The sequence below is a fragment of the Natator depressus genome, chromosome 11, assembly GCF_965152275.1.
Source record: "Natator depressus isolate rNatDep1 chromosome 11, rNatDep2.hap1, whole genome shotgun sequence".
Classification (NCBI taxonomy): Eukaryota; Metazoa; Chordata; order Testudines; family Cheloniidae; genus Natator; species Natator depressus.
This window is the reverse complement of record NC_134244.1, coordinates 72,996,242-73,016,346: the sequence shown is the minus strand read 5'-3', so window position 1 is coordinate 73,016,346 and position 20,105 is coordinate 72,996,242. Positions and strand designations below refer to the sequence as shown.

Sequence of the window (20,105 nt, the reverse complement as noted above, 5' to 3'; positions counted from 1 at the left end):
ACGTACAGATTATCAAGGGCTGCGAAGTTCGGTTTAAGATCGGGTGGCTAAGGAATACATAATCTGCAATATCCCCGACTGGGGGTAAAAGGTTAACGGGTCAAAGGACAGACATTGAGATATGAGGGCATGTTGTTCATATAATGGCTATGTTCAGGTGTGGAGTATAGTGAGTGAATACGATGATGAGGATGGATTGACCCTCATTTGATGAGATTTAACGTTCAGTGAGTTTATGGCTCCAGTTCATATGGTCAAATGGACAAAGTCTCTCGGTCCCTCTCTCATAGTTGATGCACCATGTCGCTCCACCTCATGCCTCCTGGCACTGTCGGTGGCCGGTGATGTGTTCAGTGTAGATGTCCTATTGCAATCTAAATTACACCAGACATCTCCACAGGTGCAGCCATGGTGTGAGTGTGGTATGGACCGGCTGCTGGCCCAGTGACATCTGACCCTGCTCGGAGCCAGGCAGGCGAGACCTGTGGGGGAAACCCCTTCCCTTCTGGTGCTTGTTACCTCCTCCCCACTGCCCTGTGTCGCTGTCACCGCGTCCCACTCACTCACCATCTGGTTGGTTATTTCTCCTGTTCCCCAGACACAGCTACGATGATGGGGAAGGTTCCCTCGTTCTCTCCCGGCTCCACAGTGAGCTCCGCTCTGCCCGGCTACGTCGCTCTCTGCCTCGCTCTACAGGTTCACAGTCTGGTGTCAGGTAGGAGCTCTGGGCTCCTCGCTGGGTTTGCTGATGTTCTCTTGCTGGTCATCACCATCCACCTCGCTTCCCTGCCTTGTCTCGTAAACCACGTCTGCTTTTTGCAGGGCCAGCCCTAGACCAAATGGTGCCCTCGGCGAGGAGCGTTTCTTTATTGCCCCCCCCTTCCATTTGTTAAATTTTTGAATACTTTTCTTTTATTGTATTTGTAGCCCATTTCATGGCTTTGATGCACGATTTGCATGCATGATTTATCCCTGTCATATAAGACAATAAATGGGCATGCTAGGATCTGTACATCTGTATCTATTCATGCCTATATAAGCAAAAAAAAAAAAGTTTCCTCAAAGAAAATTTTTAATTGTAGGAATAACTGGAATGTACTAACATCTATACTTGAAACATTTCACTTCAAACATTCTGTTTTCCCTTTTGTCACTAACAGACACAGGACCCCAAGCCTGGCACCCCCCGAGCCTGGCGCCCACCAATCCTGGCACTCCAGGTGGTTGGCTGGGTCGCCTGCCCCTAAATCCAGCCCTGGTCTTTTGCTCTTTACACAACGACCATAAACCACAGAGCACAGCTGGGTCCTAGTGATGGTGTTTATCTATACACAATCTAGTCAGGCCTAGTTATACACACGCTGCTGCTCTGACTGGAGGCTTCTAAGACATAGAACATGGTGAGCGCCGTTACTGGGCTCACAAACTATTTAAAGGGACACTACACAATTCCGCTACACTACACCGCTGGACCATGTAAGTCACAGATCAGACTCTTCAGCCACAAACAAATCATGACTTCCCAACTCCCCAGTTATGAAATTAAAACCCACAAGTCATTCACACTGCACTAGGCACAGCCGTCTAGGGGTGAGAGTGAGGCCTTCTTCATTCTGTGCCCTCAGTGAAAGTCTTATCGTATCCCATGGCACCCCCGGGGCTGCCCCCACAGCTACACAGACATTTTGGTTCCCTCCTGCTGTGGTTTCCATTCTGCTAATTTAACCAGCTCTCTTTGTCGCTCTGGATGCTGAGTCTCTGCCCAGAGACCCCCCCCTTTCTGTTCAGTTCCACAATGGCTGGTTCTCTGCCCCCTGCACTTTTCTATCTGCCTCCTTCTCCCTCTTCATTATCTGACTTCTGACTTTACCTGCACAGTGGCAATGATCTCTTTTCACATCCTGCTGGCCCTTACACCATCCTTACAGCAGTCAGGGAGGGCACTGCACTGGAGCAGCATGAAAAGTCCTTGGTGTGTCAGAGAACCAGCCCCCCCTCCCCATTACCCATTATACCCAAGGTGCTTGTGAGAAGTGTTCAGCCCTGTTCAGCGATGATAGGGACAGTGTATAACATTCACCTGTGAACTCTGGGTGACAGATATGGCAACCACATGCCGTATTTGGGGACTATCAAATTAACATCATGAAGATTCTGTCTATTCTGCACCCTCTCCCTAGATAGTATCTGTGATGGGTTCGGTCACAGAGACCCCCTGGAGACTGTCACCTGATGCTCTGGGGTACCACAGAGAACAACCCTCCTGCCAGAACGGGTGCCCCTCCACTCTTGTCTTGCTGAGCCAGACACTCCAATTCGGCTCCAGCCCAGACTCAGAGGTTGGGCCACGCCCCTCTGCAGTTCACAGAAACTGAGATTCACTCAGCCGTGGGGCTTCTCAGTTAACAGGGACTTTCCCAGCGCCCAGTGTTCAGCCTTTCTGGGAGCCTGAACCCCAAATAAATCCGTTTTACTCTGTATAAAGCTTATACAGGGTAAACTCATAAAATGTTCACCCTCTATATCACTGAAAGAGAGACGTGCACAACTGTTTTTCCCCCAGGTAACAATTACTTGCACTGGGTTTATTAATAAACAAAAACGATTTTATGAAGTATAAAAAGTAGGATTTAAGTGGTTTTAAGTAATAACAGACAGAACAAAGTAAATCATAATGCAAGATAAACCAAAACACGCACGGCTCAGCTTTATACACTAAGAAATCAGTTACAGATGATAACTTCTCACCCTCGATGTTATTTCAAGTAAAATGCTTCCCAGGTCAGTTGCCTTTTCTGACCTGGGTCCAGCCTGTTCTCTCCCACCCCTGTAGTCACAGTTCTTTTGTTTCCAGATACTTTCAGGTATCTCCTTGGGGTGGGGAGGCCATCTCTTAAGCCAGATGAAGACCCTCATTGTTTACTTCCCCCGCCTTATATAGAATTTCCCTAAGGCGGGGAAACCCTTGTTTGGAATCCCACCCCCACTCTGGAAAAGTACCAGCTTCAAGATGGATTTCAGTATCAGGTGACATGGTCACATGTCTGTGTAAGACCCCAGTCTCCATTCTTCCTAGGTTGCCTGACCCATACACAGGAAGGCTTTAAGGTAAACCAGGCCATTTACAGCCAATTGTCCTGTCAATGGCAGTCACCAAGTTCCTGATGCCCCATTGACTGCCCTCACCTGGTCTGACTACACCAGTAATACAAGTTCATACCTCATATTTCTATAAGAACGATAGATGCATACAAATAGGAAAATCAAATGCAGCACATTATAACTTTTTCAGTCATGTGTTACAAGAGACCTTTTGCATAAAGCACATTCCAGCTATGTCATTTTCAGATTCATAAGCCTATTTTCATAAAGCATACGGAGTGGAACTTCACAGTATCGATCCGTTCTATATGTATCTTTGTGGGCTCCGGACTGTAATCTACTCCGTGGGGGAGGGTTACCCCATCTCCTGCAGGATATACAAATGATGGGGCGTAATTTCTTGTGGGACAGATAACAGCTCCAGAGAAGTACCACCCCAGGCAGTTAAACTAGTTCAGAGCAGGTTCCAGAAACCAAAGAGAATGAAGATTTTTGGTATGAAAAGCTGATTTAAGCTAACCAGAAGCCTGGGATCTTGGGCTACAAACTGAGAGAAACCCTTAGAGAAAGGTTTGACAGAGAGTCTGTCCCCATGTGCCAGATGAGAATGCTTTGCGATAAGTGTAAGATGTTTGATTGGTTTGTGGTAACTTTTCTCTCTCGGGCTTTTGTCCATAAATGTTCCCTGCTTTGGAAAACCTGTTTGGTTACTGGTAACCGCTGGCACACACTGTTCATAGCCCTGGGATGGAAAGCAAAGCACAGGTGCTGGACTTTGGTCAGACCTGGTGGGAACACCACAGTGAATTGCAAGGAAGCTGCAAGCCTTAAACCCCAGTGGAGAGAGAGGGCCATGGGTCCCTGCCCAGAGAGAGGTGACAGCTGGAGGCCTGAGACTGAAGGGACAATCCTTAAGCAGACCCCAGAGGGAGTCAAAGATGCAGCTACCCCAAGCATGTGACTCTCTGCACTTATAGACATGCCTAGGGCACTGCATGGAGACGGGGTGTTCACTTCTAATGCAGGACGCTCTTTTATTTTGTCTTACTGCTGAATTAATGCCACCCTCAGCCCCCTGTCAATTTAATTTCTATTTTCATTGCATTTTTCTCAGCACAGTTCACAGTAACTGGACCTGCCCATCCAATCACCGCTTCCTTAGGTGGGGAGGCCATCCTGCCCTGCCACCTTTCCCCCAGGATGGATGCTCAGAGCATGGAGGTGAGATGGTTCAGGTCCCCGTACTCTGCAGTTGTGCATCTGTACCACGATGGGCAGGATCAGTGTGGGGAGCAGATGCCAGAATATCAAGGAAGGACTGAGCTCTGAAAAGACCACATCACCGATGGGAGTGTTTCCCTGAGAATACGCGATATCCAACCCTCCGACGATGGACAGTACAAGTGTTTTTTTCAGTCTAGAGTGGCTTATGAAGACGCTTTATTGGAACTACAGGTGGCAGGTCAGTAACTTGTTGTGATACTTTGATGTCTTCAGTAGGGTCATAAGTGGATCAAAGATTCATTGTGAGATGACACCTGATTTATCTCATTACAGAGGGGCAGTAGCTCTGCTCTGGTGAAGGTTTATTCTAGTTGACTGTTTTTTCTAAGGGCTCTAAAATCCACACAAATACTCAGATTGTCTCGAAGAGTGTTGTGACTCTTTGGAGTCTGGGGTAGCATTCATGGGTTACATTTACAGGGTTAATAAAATACACAAACACGCCTAAAAAGTTGGGTGATATGAATATGTTCTGTATGAATATGAAATTGTTTGGCTCCAGGGTTTATTACAACTCTCTTGTGCACCCCTAGGGCCAAACAATAGCTGATCCTCCTCACACTAATGTCTGGCCTCATGTCTGGCACTCACAGGGTAACCGTGGTTGATATACAGGGTCCTGTAGCCCACCGCCTGCCACTGGGGCTTGGCTGCCCATGGGTGCACCCACTAATTTTTCTCCGTGGCTGCTCCAGCCCCGCAGCTCCTCCCTCTGGAACACCCAGCCCTTCCTCTGCCTGAGGCAGGTGTTAAAGGGGCTTCTCTAAGCCCAAGGGGATTACAAATATGTTTCTAAAATTACCTTTGCAAGTGAAAGTAGTGGAAGAGTTTAGCCTCCCTGCCCATCAGTTCAACTGTGCACAGCTCCTTCCAGTGGTTCTTATTCAACCCTTCAGACCTGCCGCGAAGTGTCTGTGGCGAGAGGCACGGTCTGTGTTCATCAACGGGAAAGCCAGTCCCTTGTCCCTGCTCAGGAGCTGGCAGGATTATGGGGCCGCTCACCCAGCCTCACTGGAGAATGTGAAGCAGGTGCACATATGCTAGACCAGCAATACGTGAGAGGCAGGGTTACCTGGTGGATAGAGCCGTCGACTGAGCGTCAAGGGACAGGGTTCCAGTCTTGCCTTTGCTACTGAGCTGTGCAAGAATTTGGGCAAGTCTCTGTGCCTCTGTTTCCTCGCTCACCCTTTCTCCATCATGCCTGTTGAGACTGTAAACTCTTCAGCGCAGACTGTCTCCTAGGATGTGTGCATGACGCCCAGCCCGCTGGGGACCCAGTCTCAGCTGGGACCTCTAATTGCTTCTGTAAGACAAACAATCATAGCCCACAGCTCTGGCACACTTGTATGTGTGTTTTCGTCATTTCCATGTGCCTCTGGAGACATGTGGGGCCAGTGTGAATGGCACGGGAGGCGGCTCTTGTCAGCAGGGTTCGGTCACTGAGGCACTCCCCTGGGCAGTTGCCCGGCTCCCGCCCGGCCAAGGCATGGGGAGGCTGGGACTTTGCAGCTGGCCAGTGAGTTCCTGACTCACCTTCCTCAGGGTGGGCTATTGCTTAAGGGCTGCAGGTCGGAGAGGGGTTTTTCAGAGTGGCCACCAGAGTGACTGCACACACTTAGGCCACCAAAAAAATTATTGTGAGAACCCCTGCTAGCCTGTGCTTTTCTGGTGAAGACTCCCGAGTGGAAATGGCACCAGACACCCATCCCTTCTTTGTCTCTCCTGGGCGATTGTTTTCCCTCTCTAGGATGGTCTGTATGCAATTTCCAAGCAACCTAAGGGCCTCTCTGCCCACAGACTGACCCCGCAATAAAGAAATCCATTTGAATTCACAAGACACTTGCTTCAAATTAAGATAATTTTATTTCAGTTTAGCTCATCGGTAATAAAAAATCCCCAGTGTGACCTTATCAAGTGTTTGCGACAGCCCCCATCTCTCCCCCGACCCAGCCCTGCCCCTTCCACCTGAGGCCTCATCCCCTCTGTGCCCAATGGAGCCCAGCTCACATTGTGGGCTTGGCCCCTGCCCTGTGCCCCCAGGCCCCTTCCATTGTGGCCACTGGTCCCTGCCCCAGGTTAGCGCCCCTCGTCCCCCCCCGGGAGGCCGGGCAGTGCAGCTCCAGCCTTTCCAAGCTGGAGTGCCAATGTAATGGCAAAAACAGCAGCCAGCAAATTTTCCTACCCCTGGTGCTCCAGGGCCGGGAGGGCTGGAGTAGGAAAATTTGCTGGCTGTTGTTTTTGCCATTACACTGGGCAGTGTGGCCACAGCCCTCCTGGCCCCAAAGCACCAGGCTGTCGACCAGTACATTGGGAGCGCCCAAGGGACCAGCCCTCCCGGCCACGGAGCACCACGCGGCCCTGGAGTGTGGGGAGGCCAGACAGCGTGGCCGCAGCCCTCCTGGCCCCATAGCACTGGGCTGTTGGGCAGCAAGGCCCCTGCCTTCCCGGCCCCGGTGTGCCAGGACTCCGAAGCCGGGCAGAGCAGCCCCAGCCCCCCTGGCCCCAGAGCATCAGCAGGCTGGCAGCCCCGGAAGAGCCGGACACCTGCAGAGTGAGAAGCAGGATGGGGAGAAGGGGCGGAATGTGGATGGGCCACATCCTGGCTGTTTGGGAAGGCTCAGCTTTCCCTGCCACCCATGGTTTGTGTTTCTGTTTTGGTGAGTGTATTTCCTGGCTCTGAGAGGTATCAGTTTTCTGCTACCCATTTCAGCATTCTGGAAGGATACAAGGCCCTGCCAAGGCAACCTGAATTCCCCTATAATAAAGTTTTTTATTAGTGAATTATTTAAGGCTTGTTTACACATACACATACACTGGTTTCAATGAACTAGTGAAGAGTTTTTCAAACTGGGTCCGTGGACCCCCAGGTACTCCAGGTGGTACACTGACCCCACTGATCAACTCCTTCCCCTTCCTCCCTCAACACCGCCTCCTCCCTCCCAGTGCTTCCTGTGTGCTGGGGAACAGCTGTTCAGCGGTGTGCAGCAGGGGCTGGGAGGGAGAGGAAGGAGCAGAGACGGGGTGTGCTCAGGGGAAGGGCTAGAAAGAGGTGGAGAAGAGGAGGGGCAGGGGTGGAGCAGGGGCAGGAAGAGGTGGGGCGAGGATGGGGTCTTGGGGGAAGGGGTGGAGTGAGAGCAGGGCCTGGTGCTGAGCGGGTTGGGCTAGGGGGTTTGCTGAAAATTTGAAATCAAAATGGGGGTCCTTAGGTTGCTAAAATTTGAGAACTGCTGAACTAGGGCAAACATCCAGGTGGACCCTCTGAAACGAGTTTGGAAATGGCTTATATTGATTTAGTTTAAGTCTTGATTTAAGGGATTTGCACTTGATTAACTAAACCAGGTTAACTAAACTGGAGAAAGTTTGTGCATAGAACAGCACTGACATTAACATTAATTCTACTCTATATCAAATAGGAATCTGGCCAAATTAGGTGACCAGCTGCACTCGTGGACTCACATTCAATTATTAGTTTGATAGGAAATGGCTTTTGATAACAGTGTAATAAAGCTTTTGGCTCATTACTGGATTATCACAAATTTATTTATTTCTTCTGTAGGTTTGGGCTCCGATCCTGACATCTCTGTAGAGGGCCATCAGGATGGAGGGATCCAGGTGGTGTGTCGATCATCTGGATGGTACCCAGAGCCTGAGGCTCAGTGGAGAGATCTCCAGGGGAAGCTCTCACCATCAGCCTCTGAAAAAATATCCCAAGAGGCCGGTGGCCTGTTTCAAACAGAGATTGCCATTGTTCTAACAGAAGAGTCCAACCATAAAGTGTCCTGCTGTGTCAGGAACCCCCGACTCGACCAGGAGAGAGAGTCAGCGATTTCCATAGCAGGTCAGTGCCCGTCCGTGCCGCACACGGCTGGACTGAGATGCCACAGACATGGGCAGAAAGTATTTATCATTGTGTCTCCTATTTATTGGCCTGGACCTTCAACATGTTGAGCACTTCTTGGAAACTTCTGAATAAGCTTAGTTCTCTTTGGATATGTCTACACGGCAATTCAAAACCCGTGGCTGGCCCATGCCAGCTGACTCAGGCTTGTGGAGCTTGGGCTAAGGGGCTGTTAAATTGCAGTGTAGACATTTGGGCCTGGGCTAGAGACTGAGCTCGAGGGCCCTGCAAGGTGGAAGTTGTGCCTGCTGCCTTAGGGAGCAGCCCCTCTCTGTTTTGGGTTCTTGGGTGTTAAGATTCTGGATTCTAAAAAACAAAACATTGTGTTACGCTGCAAGCTTCAAGCAAGAGTATTTCGGTTTGTATCTGACTTCTCTCTGTGCTGGAACATCGCAGTTCTCAAGGGGGTGATGAAGAGAATTCTTATTTAAAAACAAAAAGTCTCCAGAACCGAGCCTGGCAGCTACAGCCTAACTTCAGTACCAGACAAATTGGTTGATACTATGGTAAAGAACAGAAGTACCAGACACATAGGTGAACATGATTTGTTGGGGGAAAAGTCAACGTGGCATTTGTAGAGGGAAATCATGCTGCATTAATCTATTAGAATTTTTTGAAGGGGGTCAACAAACATGTGGAGAAGGGTGATCCAGTACGTTCAGGGTACCTTGACTTTCAGAAAGCCTTTGGCAAGGCCCCTCACCAAAGGCTCTGAAGCAAAGTAAGCTGCTATGGGATAAGAGGGAAGGTGCTTTCATGGATCAGTACCTGCTTAAAAGACAGGACACAAAGAGTAGGCATAGATGGTCAGTTTTCAGAAAGAAGAGAGGTAAATCGTGGTGTCCTTCAGGAATCTGTACTGGGACCAGTGTTGTTCAACATACTAATAAAAGGTCTGAAAAAGAGGTAAACAATGAGATGGTAAAACTTGCAGATGATACAAAATTACTCAAGATAGTTAAGTCCAAAACAGACTGTGAAGAATTATGAAGGGATCTCAAAAAACCGGGGAACAAAGTGGCAGATGAAATTCGATGTGGATAAATGCAAAGTGATGCACATTGGAAAACATAATCCCAACTAGACATATAAAATGATCAGGCCTTACTTACCTGTTTCTACTCAAGAAAGAGATCTTGGACTCATTGTGGATAGTTCTCTGAAAACATCCACTCAATGTGCAGTGGTATTAATAAAAGCTATCAGAATGTTAGGAACTATTAGAAAGGGGGTAGATCATAAGACAGTAAATATCATAATAAATTTATATAAACCCATGGTGTGCTCATATCTTGAATACCGTAGGCAGTTCTGGTTGCCCCATCTCAGAAAAGCTACATTAGAAATGGAAAGGTGCAGAGAATGGCAACAAAAATGTTTAAGGGCCTGGAACAGCTTCACTCTGAGGAGAAATTAAAATGACTGGGACTTTTCAGCTTGGGAAAGAGACGGCTAAGGGGGGATAGGGCAGAGGTCTATAAAATTGTGACGGGTGTGGAGAAAGTGAACAAGGAAGTGTTACTTACCCCTTCACATAATACAAGAACCAAGGAATGAAATTAATAGGCAGCAGGTTTAAAGCAAACAAAAAGAAATATTTCTTCACACAACGCACAGTCAACCTGTGGAGCTCATTGCCATCTAGTGAAGGCCAAAATTATAACTGGTTTCAGAAAAGAAGCAGGTGTGTTCATGGAGGACGGGTCCACCAATGGCTACTAGCCAAGATGGGCAGGGATGTGGCCCCTTGCTCTGGGTGTCCTTAAACTTCTGACTGCCAGAAGCTGGGTGTGGGTGACAGGGGATGGATCACTTGATTATTGCCCTGTTCTGTTCATTCCCTCTGCAGCATCTGGCTTTGGCCACTGTCAGAAGACAGGATACTGGGCTCCATGGAACATTTGTTTGACCCAGTCTGGCTGTTCTAATATTCTTATGTACATATTTGTTCCCAAGTCAATAACACTTTCTCTTGCAGAGCTGTTTTTCCCAAGAGTCGATGCCTGGACTGTGGTTCTGGGGGTGATCCTGGCTCTCCTGGTGGTTCTCATTGCCCTGGCCGGTTACTGCTTCTGGAGGCAACACAGAGAGAAAGGTAAAGTGACAAGAGGGGAGAAAATAAATAAATGAATTAATTTATAATGTATCAGAACCCCGCAGAAGGGGAAATTTATTTTATGTGCTTTGGCGTATGAAAAACCATAGGGAGCCCCAGGATAGAAATGACGGTGGTGTGCGTGCAAGTCACCGTATGCTAGAAGACGGTGCTCTGGAGATGACATCACTGCAGCACCCATGTGGACTAGCCCTGACTTACCTCAGGGGCTGCTTTGGCACCAGAGCAGCCCAGGATCCGGCGGATGCCAGGAATGTTAAAAGTCACAGTGACGTTGCACGCTGTATGATTTTATGAAAATATGCTAATGAGTATGAATATAATGTAACTGGAATATGCTTCATGCAAAAGGTCTCTTGTAAGGTATCATTCCAAAGCTTATAATCTACTGAGTGTGGTCATCCTATTTGTATAAATGTATCACTCTTGTATCTGAAACTAGAAATAGGAAATATAACTCTGAGGGCCGATTGTAATTATGCAAAGTGTGGGCCATTAATGGTGGTTTGGAATCTTGATGGCTCCCATCAACCAGGACAATTGACGGTGGATGGCTCTGTTTGCAGGCAGGCCTTCCTGTGAGCCAGGCTGGGAGCAATGAAGGCTTGGGGGGTCTCACAGTGACAGGTGACCATGTCACCTGGTACCGGACTCCATCTTAAACTTGGTGCTTTTCCATTTAGAAGTGGGGGTGGGGACCCAGAGAGACAAAAGATTCCCACCTTATGCCAACGCCATATAAGGGGGTGGAACAGAACACAGGGGGCGGCCATCATGAGAAAGCCCCTCGCTACCACCTGGGCTGGAACAAGGGCTGAACCAGGGGAAAGGATTGTGCCCAGACTGGGAAGGGGCCAGTCTGTGAAATAAACTTATTGAAACATCTCAGAGGGTGAGATTTTATCTGTATTCAGTTTTATTACTGTACTAGGCTTAGATTTGCATGTTTTATTTTATTTTGCTTGGTAATTCACTTTTTTCTGTCTGTTATTACTTGGAACCACTTAAATCCTACTTTCTATATTTAATAAAATCACTTTGTACTTATTAATTAACCCAGAGTATGTATTAATACCTGCGGGGGGGGGGGGGCTAACAGCTGTGCATATCTCTCTATCAGTGCTATAGAGGGCGAACAATTTCTGAGTTTACCCTGTGTAAGCTTTATACAGGGTAAAACGGATTTATTTGGGGTTTGGACCCCATTGGGAGTTGGGCATCTGAGTGTTAAAGAGAGGAACGCTTCTTAAGTTGCTTTCAGATAAGCCTGCAGCTTTGGGGCATGTGGCTCAGACCCTGGGTCTGTGTTGGAGCAGACTGGCGTGTCTGTCTCCACAAGACAGGGTGCTGGAGTCCCAAGCTGGCAGGGTAAGCAGGGGCAGACGTAGTCTTGGCACATCAGTTGGCAGCCCCCAGGGGGTTTCTGTGATTCAACCCGTCACGGTCACCTTAGCTCTTCCCTGCACCGATGCTGCAGGTTCCGAGCACAGAATCTCACTGTGAAAATTTAGATCATGGAGCAAAATTATGTGGCTTTTTTTCAACTAGAAGGTTGCATACTTCATTGCTTATGTAGGCTGAGCCCCTCACCCCGCACTCTGGTCAGAACCCTGTAGATTTTGTCGAAAATCAGATTCCTGAAATTCCTCTCTAGTGGCTACATGCAGCTGGTTTGCAAACTTAGGCATCACTGTCCAATTTACGAAGTCATAACTGGACACCAATGCCTGCTGGCATAAATTCCCATTTGCAGGGAGGAGCAAGTGTAAATCTTCCTGCCCATTTAATCCATCCTGTTGGAGAATTTGTCCTTCAGAATGGACTTAAACCTGCCCTGCTGGGCTCTATCATTCACAGCAGTCATGACGAGGGAGTTTATGCCAAGTGAGAGAAGAAGCCCTTTCTGTGCACTTTCATAGAATCATAGAAGTGGAAGGGACCTCGAGAGGTCATTAAGTCCAGTCTCCTGCACTCATGGCAGGACCAGCACCATCTAGAACATCCCTGACAGGTGTTTGTCTAACGTGCTCTTAAAAATCTCCAGTGATGGAGACTCCACAACCTCCCTAGGCAATTTATTCCCATGCTTAACCACCCTGGCAGGTAGGAAGTTTTTCCTAATGTCCAACGTAAACCTCCCTGGCTGCAATTTAAGTCCATTGATTCTTGTCCTATCATCAGAGGTTAAGGAGACCAATTTTTCTCTCTCCTGCTTGTAACAACCTTTTAGGCATTTGAAAACTGTTATCATGTCCCCTCTCAGTCTTCTCTTTTCCAGACTAAACAAACTCAGTTCTTTCAATCTTCCCTCATAGGTCATGTTTTCCAGACCCCTAATCATCCTTGTTGCTCTTCTCTGAACTCTCTCCAATTTGTCCACATCTTTCCTGAAATGTGGCGCCCAGAGCAGGACACAATACTCCAGTTAAGGCCGAATCAATGCAGTGTGGTGGGCAGTATGGAAGTCAGCAGGCTCCAGAAAAACTTTGCAGACTCCAGTGGTGCATCATTGATCGGGAGGGCTACGCTACCAGGAGCAGATGGCTGCAGGGCATCCACTAAATGATGGACATTCATTGAAGGAACTCTGCCTGAATCCCCAGTGAAGCAGGGGACAAGAGGTCCTGATAGGCCTCGAAATACTCCATGGGTAAAGCTCACCAGTGCTGGAACCTGTGGTGGGCCTATATTTCCTACTGCTGATCTGACCAGCAATGTCACCTTTGCTTGAGCTAAGCAGTATGACCTCCATCACCGAGGAAGGTCCCACAGATTCCATGGAGGCCTCTGGTAAGGATAAGGCATTGTGGCCCGAGACCCCCATCTTGACCATGAGAGAAGCACCAGTCCTGATGCCTATAATGCTCTGTAAACAGTCCCCGATGCTGGTTTGGCGATGGAGACCAGGAGAAGGAAGATCCCAACCTTGAAACTGAGAAGCCTTGGGATTCCAGGAATAAAGTCAGAGCCAGACCAGAGGGAGCAAGTACCTGGCCTGACTCATCTGTGACCCATAACAAGGCAAGGACCAGCGCTGATAATGGAAGCAGCTCCACCTGCACTGAGTATGCCAAGGCTGGAAGCAGTATCAGTCCCAAAGTCATCAGTTGTACTGGACTGGTTGACAGTGCCGAAGTCAAGGACGGTGAAAGCTGTTGAGATCTCCCACACCAACCTCGATACTGGCCCTGATTCAACAGCCTGTTCAGCCAATGGGGCGATAGATGGCATAGCCCTGGGCCAAAGGAGAGGTTGGGGTGAAAGGCAAAGGAGGTCTATGGCTGCCTGGAATGCCACCGACACGGAGACAGTCAGTGCCACCATCATCCTCTTTGGTGCCAGACTCCACAGATGCCCTGGGGCCGGAACCAGAGCCCATAATACCAGGTCTCTAATCTCTCCACATGGTACCAGGGAAAGGTTAGAGGCACCCATGCCATATCGCACACGAGCACCAACCCTGTGCAAAGTGAAAGAGTCTCCTGGAGTCTCAGTTGGTCTTATGAGATCCTTTCCTTGGTGCATGCAGTGGCGAACAGCTCCCCCGTTTCTTGAGAGAGGCACCTGCTCTGGACTGCGAAGCAGCAGTGCTCTCAGAGCCCGAGGGCCACTTCCAGTCAGACAAGGACCTCAAAACGAAAGCAGGTCACATAGCCTGGTCAAGCAGGTGCTGCTTTAGGCAAAGGTCTCGAGCCACTTGAGTCCATTTCATGACTGAGCAACGCTTCTTTAACGTGGGCCTCACACAGGCACGGCAAGCACCATGTGTGAGGATCACTGCTGGGGACATGAACGACAATGTTTGTCCCTGATGAGGGCATCACCGAGGAAAAACTTAACTAATACCACCATAGGCGCTGACTTCCCCGTTTCCCCTGTGTGCTCGACCTCCCTCTACCCCTGGCCCTGACCCCACTCCACCCCTTCCATACGGCCCAGCCCCACCCCACCTCTTCCCACCCTAGCCCCACCCCCCATGCCAACCCCTTACCCCAAGGCCCCACCCCAACTCTGCCTCCTCCCTGCCCCTATTCCAACCCCTTCCCCAAGGCTCACTGAGCTGTCATTCTCAGGACAAGTCCTACCAAAATTTGAAAAGCTGGTTACAACATTCCGATTCTCCAGAAGAGTAGCTGATTTTAATGAGATGCATATTATTGTTAACAGCTCCGCCATAGCGCTCTTAGGTCATTTCACAACTCTTGGGCATTTGCAACCTGGCAAGGATCTCCTCTGGTCTTGGTGACGTCTGGCTCTTTCATTAATCAGTCTGTTCTATTATCTCTGCTTCACACCTCAAGCCCTGATGTTCATTTCTTGAAAAGAGCAGCTCCAGGGCTGGTCTCTTCCCACCACACTCAGTGTGGTAAAAACTGTTGCAAAGAAATCAGTCTCTCAGCATTGTCATTACCCTCCTCAATTGTTCCCTTTATTTGTTTTATATTTTTGGCTATTCCCTCTTCTAATTCCATTTTAACCCCCTAATTCCTATCATTCGCTTCACCCAGTGTACTTAATGTGGCTTTCTACTGGCTTCACAGGGTTAATACTTTTCATTTGCTGAAGGATCCCTCTTTAGCTCTAACAACCTCTTGCTCCTGACCAGGTGGCCAGATGCGGTTACTGTACTGTATTTCTTCCTTTCCTTTTCCTTTGCTGCCCAGGAGGCTTCCTTGCTTTAAGGTCTTTTTCACTCACTTCCCTTCTGCAAGGTAATGTGACACTGACTCATTTCTCTCTGTTTTATTTTCAGACAAACTCCAGGCTGAGCTCAGTAAGTTCCATTCCCCCCAGTACGACCCTTGGGTGACATTGTCTCCTGCTCAGTGTGTCTGTGTCCAGGGGCGTTCTTACCCCTCTCTCTGTGCTTGGTTGCAGGGTGGAGAAGCGCCCGGCTCTACACAGGTACTGTACATACCGCTGGTATTGTATCCATGGTGAGACCCACCTTCCCCTGGGAGCTCTCTGCTCCTTTCCCTGCACAGAGTGTTTCCCTGTGACATTCAGTCGGCTGGAAATAGCAATGTCACTGGGGGCAGACGAAACGCAGATTTATTGCTGAGCACAGGGACACACTCCCTTTGGGAAAGGGCTGATTAGTGATGAAATATGTCCCCTAGTGTCCCCTTCCCAGGGCCGTACCTGGGTTCTGCAGGATGGGCATTCTTATCTGCCCATCACTGGCACTGAACGGCTCAGCTCTCTCTTCCCAACGGCAGGATTTCCATGCTCAGACGGATCTCTACCCACAATGTTCTTCTCGTGTAACAGGACAAGACAAGAGCTGTTCAGCGTCCCCCTGGCTCTGGGGTGAGGCAGGCCCTGTCCCCACTGCAAGGGCAGACAGGTTTTTATAACCAGCTTGTGACACTCCCCTGACCCAGTTGCCACAAATTGTGCCATACGGCAGCTTTTCTGCCTCACACCTGTGGCTATGTGCGTGTTTTCACCTGGCTCGCAGCCTGACCATGTGTGTGTACTCGAGCAGGCTGGGAGAGTCTGGCAGCTCCAGCAGGGATGAGAGAGTCGAGAGGATGTGCACGCACATTGTAGCACCGGGAGCCCCGGGCTCCTCGCACGCCAGGATATCCTAATGCACTGAGCCGGGGGGGGGCAGGGCTGGATGAACTAAACTGATGGGAAAAGCTCCTTCCTCTCAGTTTAGAGCATCTCCGTGAAAGTGCTACGGCGGCACAGCTGCATCGGTGCAGGATTTTAAGCGAAGACCTGCCCTTAGACTGTGATTCACAAACGCCAAGACATGAGGTGAGGAGATGCCTACGCTAGACAGTAGGAGATGCGGATGAAAGGGGTGTGTGCTAAGCCCTGCCTCTCTCGTGGAGATGGGCACCTATCTCTGCTCAGTGATCCACAAAGGGAACCCCTTTCTTGGAGTCAGGCTGCTTAGCACCTACGGCAGATCTTGTGGGAATGAATTGGACGCCTTCCTCACACCACACAAACCGGCCGGGGTGGAGGAGCTGGCAATGACTTGTAGCCCCTTGGTTAAAGCCATCACATGAGAGACCCTGCTTCAATTCCCGCTTCTGCCCAAGGCAGGGAAGGATTTGAACAGGGGCCTTCTAGCTCTCAGGGGAGGGCCCTAACCCCTTGGGTATAAGTTAGTCTGTTCTGAGACCTCCTCTCTCTGGAAGCTGTTCCACGACGGACTGAATAATTAAAGATCATTGGGCACAGGTGCCGACTTTCTTCTTTCTGGGTGGGTGCTCCACCCCCACCCCAAGGCCCTGCCCACACTCTGCCCCTTCCCCCAAGGCCCTGCCCTTGCTCCATCTCTTCCTGCCCCCGCTCTGCCCCACACCAGCACCTCCCGCCCACTGCCAAACAGCTGGGCCCACCAAACAGCTGATTGGAGGGTGGCTGATGGGCACCCACTGTTTTGTTTCTGAGGGTGCTCTAGCCCCGGAGCACCCACGGAGTCGGCACCTGTGATTGGGTCAGAGAGCGCAAGTATGCGGCTGACTCTACAGCTGGGGGGTTAGAGCACCCCCCGGCGAGGGGGGAAGCCAGGGTCCGTCCCTGCACCAATGGCCCTTTATTTATCCACCATGGAAAATCCTCAGCAGGAGAGAGTGCGGGAGCCCCCCACCTCCGCCTCGCCTCGTGGTCAAAGCGCTCTCCTGAGACTGGCGGAGCCCTGTTTCAGTTTAAGCTCCCCCTCTGCCCGAGGGGAGCAGGGACTGGGAGTCCCCCCATCCTAGGGGAATGCTCTGGCCCCTGGGTTAAAATGTATGAGGGAAGCCCTCCCCAGCCAGCTGCTGCGTGGCCTCGCCTGAGGGACCCGGTCTGAGAGCGTCCCTGAGCTCGCCTACCAAACTAGCTGGGACGGCTGGACCCCGATCTTTCCCCAGCCTGTGGATCACGCTGGGGCTCAGGCCGGGGAATAGGCGTCCACGCGCCTGGAGGGAGGCAGCCGTGGTCATGGCTGGAGGGAGAAACACAGGCACCGAGGGAACTTTTACTGCACAAACTTCGACTGCGAGTGAGTTTTGGCAGCTCCGGGGTCAGCAGGAGGTTTGTGCCTCACCATGGAGCTGAAACCAGGGACTTAGGCCCCGAGCTCCTTTTGTGCCGCCCTAGGTGACCCCGGAGCCCGTGGACTGTCCTGTTGACAGCCCCTGGGATCTGTGCCCTCAGTCATTCCGATCCAGGTGAAGATCCCCCTCCGCCCGTGTAGCAACCAGCACAACGGGGAACCGGCTTGAGTGGCCTCAGAGCCCCCAGCAGCTCCCACAGTACCTGCCCCTCCCCTTCCTTTGCTGCCCCCCCATGTCTGCCTCCTGCCCCAGCCCTGAGCACCTTCCTCTGCCCCCGGCACCTGCTGTCATGAGCAGTGGGTGCAGCTTCCCTTGGGGGAGGCTAGCCCCCCATCTCACCTCTTCCACCCGCTGCCCTGCCCACACTCCACCCCCACTCGCCCCAGGCCTCTCTCCCCACCTCCCTCCCCCACTTGGCCGTCACTCGGTGCATCCCACCTCACCCCCTGCCCCCGTGAGACCCCCGCCCACCGCTCACCGCATCTCGTCCTCGGGATGGCGAGCGGTGGGCGGGGGGTGAGGAGGGACACAGTGAGGGGCGGGGGGGGCTCATGGGGAGGGGGGAGGAGAGGAGGGAGGTGGTGGGCGGCAGGGACCTCGGGAGCGGAAGGGGGGGAAGTGGGGAGGGGCTCCCTCACCTGGTGGCAGCGGCTGTGCCAGGGGTGTTCTCCACCGCCCAAGCCTGCCCTTCCCGCTCCCCTAACCCTTCCCCCTCTGCCTGTGCCAGTCCTACCCCCACCACTCCTCTGCCCCCATTACTTCCCTCCTCCCAGCCCCATGGCACCTGCCACTCCTCTCTGCTCCCCTCGTGCAACCCACCCTCAGCCCCCTCAACACACCCTCCCCCGACTCCCCTCCGTCCCTGTCTCCCCTCCCCCCATGTCCTTCCCCTTGACCCGACCCCCTGGCACCTGCCCCTCCCCTCCCCCCTTTGGTGCCCACCCCTCCCCTTCCCCATCACCCTGGCACCCACTCCTCCCTTCACCCTCTGCACCCCGGTACGTGCCCTCCCTGGTGCCTGCTCCATCCCTGGCCCCCACCCTTTCATCCCCCTCTGATTCCTTGGTGTCTGCCTCATGCCCCCCTATTGCCCCTGGAGATCTCCCCCTTCCTTCCCTTCCACTCCTGCTCCCCACCCCCTCCTCCTGCCCCTGTCCCCCGGCATTAGCTGAGCTCCGACTCCCCTTAAGGGTGAGGAACCCCATATCACAGTGATTAATGGGCATGTGGGTGAATTGCCCTTTGATCCCAGTGACCAGCCCCTGCCCCCAGCACTGACTCTGATTCTCTCCCCAGTGGATGTGACTCTGGATCCAAACACGGCTCATCCCAGCCTCGTCCTGTCTGAGGATCAGAAAACTGTGACATACGATGAGAGACGACAGGATCGACCTGACAATCCTGAGAGATTCAATACTTATCCGATTGTCCTGGGCACAAATGGATTCACAGGCGGGAGGTTTTACTGGGAGGTGGAGGTGGGAGACAAAATAAACTGGACTGTGGGGGTTTGTAGGGAATCTGTGATCAGGACAGGGAAGGTCAGACTCACTCCTGGGAATGGATACTGGGCTGTGTGGCTGAGGGATGGGAAATACGAGGCCTGCACCTCCCGCCCCAAGATCCCCCTCCCCACAGGCATCAGGCCCAGCCGGGTGGGGGTTTTCCTGGACTATGAAGCAGGCGAGGTCTCATTTTACAGTGTGACTGACAGGTCCCATCTCTTCCCTTTCACTGACACCTTCTCCGGGACGCTCCGTCCTTATTTTTATGTTGGTTACAAAGAGGAGGGTAAAAACACTGCTCCCCTAATAATCTGTCCTGTCCCAGCTCAGGCCAAAGGGAATCTTTGTCCCTGAGAGTGACAGCCGTGGCAGAGACTATCCCCTCCCAGCGCTGACCAGCCCCCAGCCCTGTTCCCATGGGGATGGTACAAAGGGTATCACCTGCCTGCCCCCTCCCTCAGTTCCCAGTCCCAGGCCTGTGAGCTGGGGGAGAGGAGGGGGCAGAGAAGGGGGTGCGGGGAGCAGGCTGCTGGGCTGTGGGGGTGCAGGGACAGAGGGCGGTGTGGGGGTGCAATGTCAGGGGTGGATGCTGTGGCCAAGGGTGGGGTGGAGTGGGGAGGGGGCTGCAGCAGCAGGAAGGGAAGAGCCCAGATCATGAGAGAGACTCTGGGGAGGGGGTTGGGGGATGTAATGAGAGGGGAGGGGAGAGGAGAGGGGAGGGGAGGGGAGAGAGACCACAAGGAGGAAGAGAACCATGGCAGAAATGACAAAGGGGAGAAGACCCCAGTGTGAGGAGCAGGAGGATCTTGGGCAGGGTAAGAGTTGGCAGAAGGGAGGGATCCAGGAGCGGGGAAGGCTGGAGTCAGAGGAGGGAGGGATGCATGAGGAGGGATTGGCCCTGTCTGCACTCTCCGTTTCTTGTTCCTGCAGGAGCCATTGAGCGCACGGTGGCTGCCAACACCCTCAGAGCGCGGCCGGGCGCTGCAGTGTAGACAGGACTAACCTTGGTCTCGTCTGTGCCCTGAGCTGCGCTGGCCCGGGAGGCACCTGCAGGGCCCTGCATGGCTCAGGGGAAGGTGAACATAGATCAGAACCATGTTCCATTGCAAACCCACCCAGCGCTAGCCAGGACGGGGCAGATC

The 20,105-nt window shown here is 51.7% G+C and overlaps 2 pseudogenes; one reads left to right on the top strand and one right to left on the bottom strand.

The window, feature by feature from the left end:
• LOC141996210 (butyrophilin subfamily 1 member A1-like) overlaps positions 1-20,105 on the bottom strand; it is a 660,168-nt pseudogene that overhangs the window by 394,946 nt on the left and 245,117 nt on the right.
• Positions 610-19,317, top strand: LOC141996221 (butyrophilin subfamily 1 member A1-like; annotated as a pseudogene).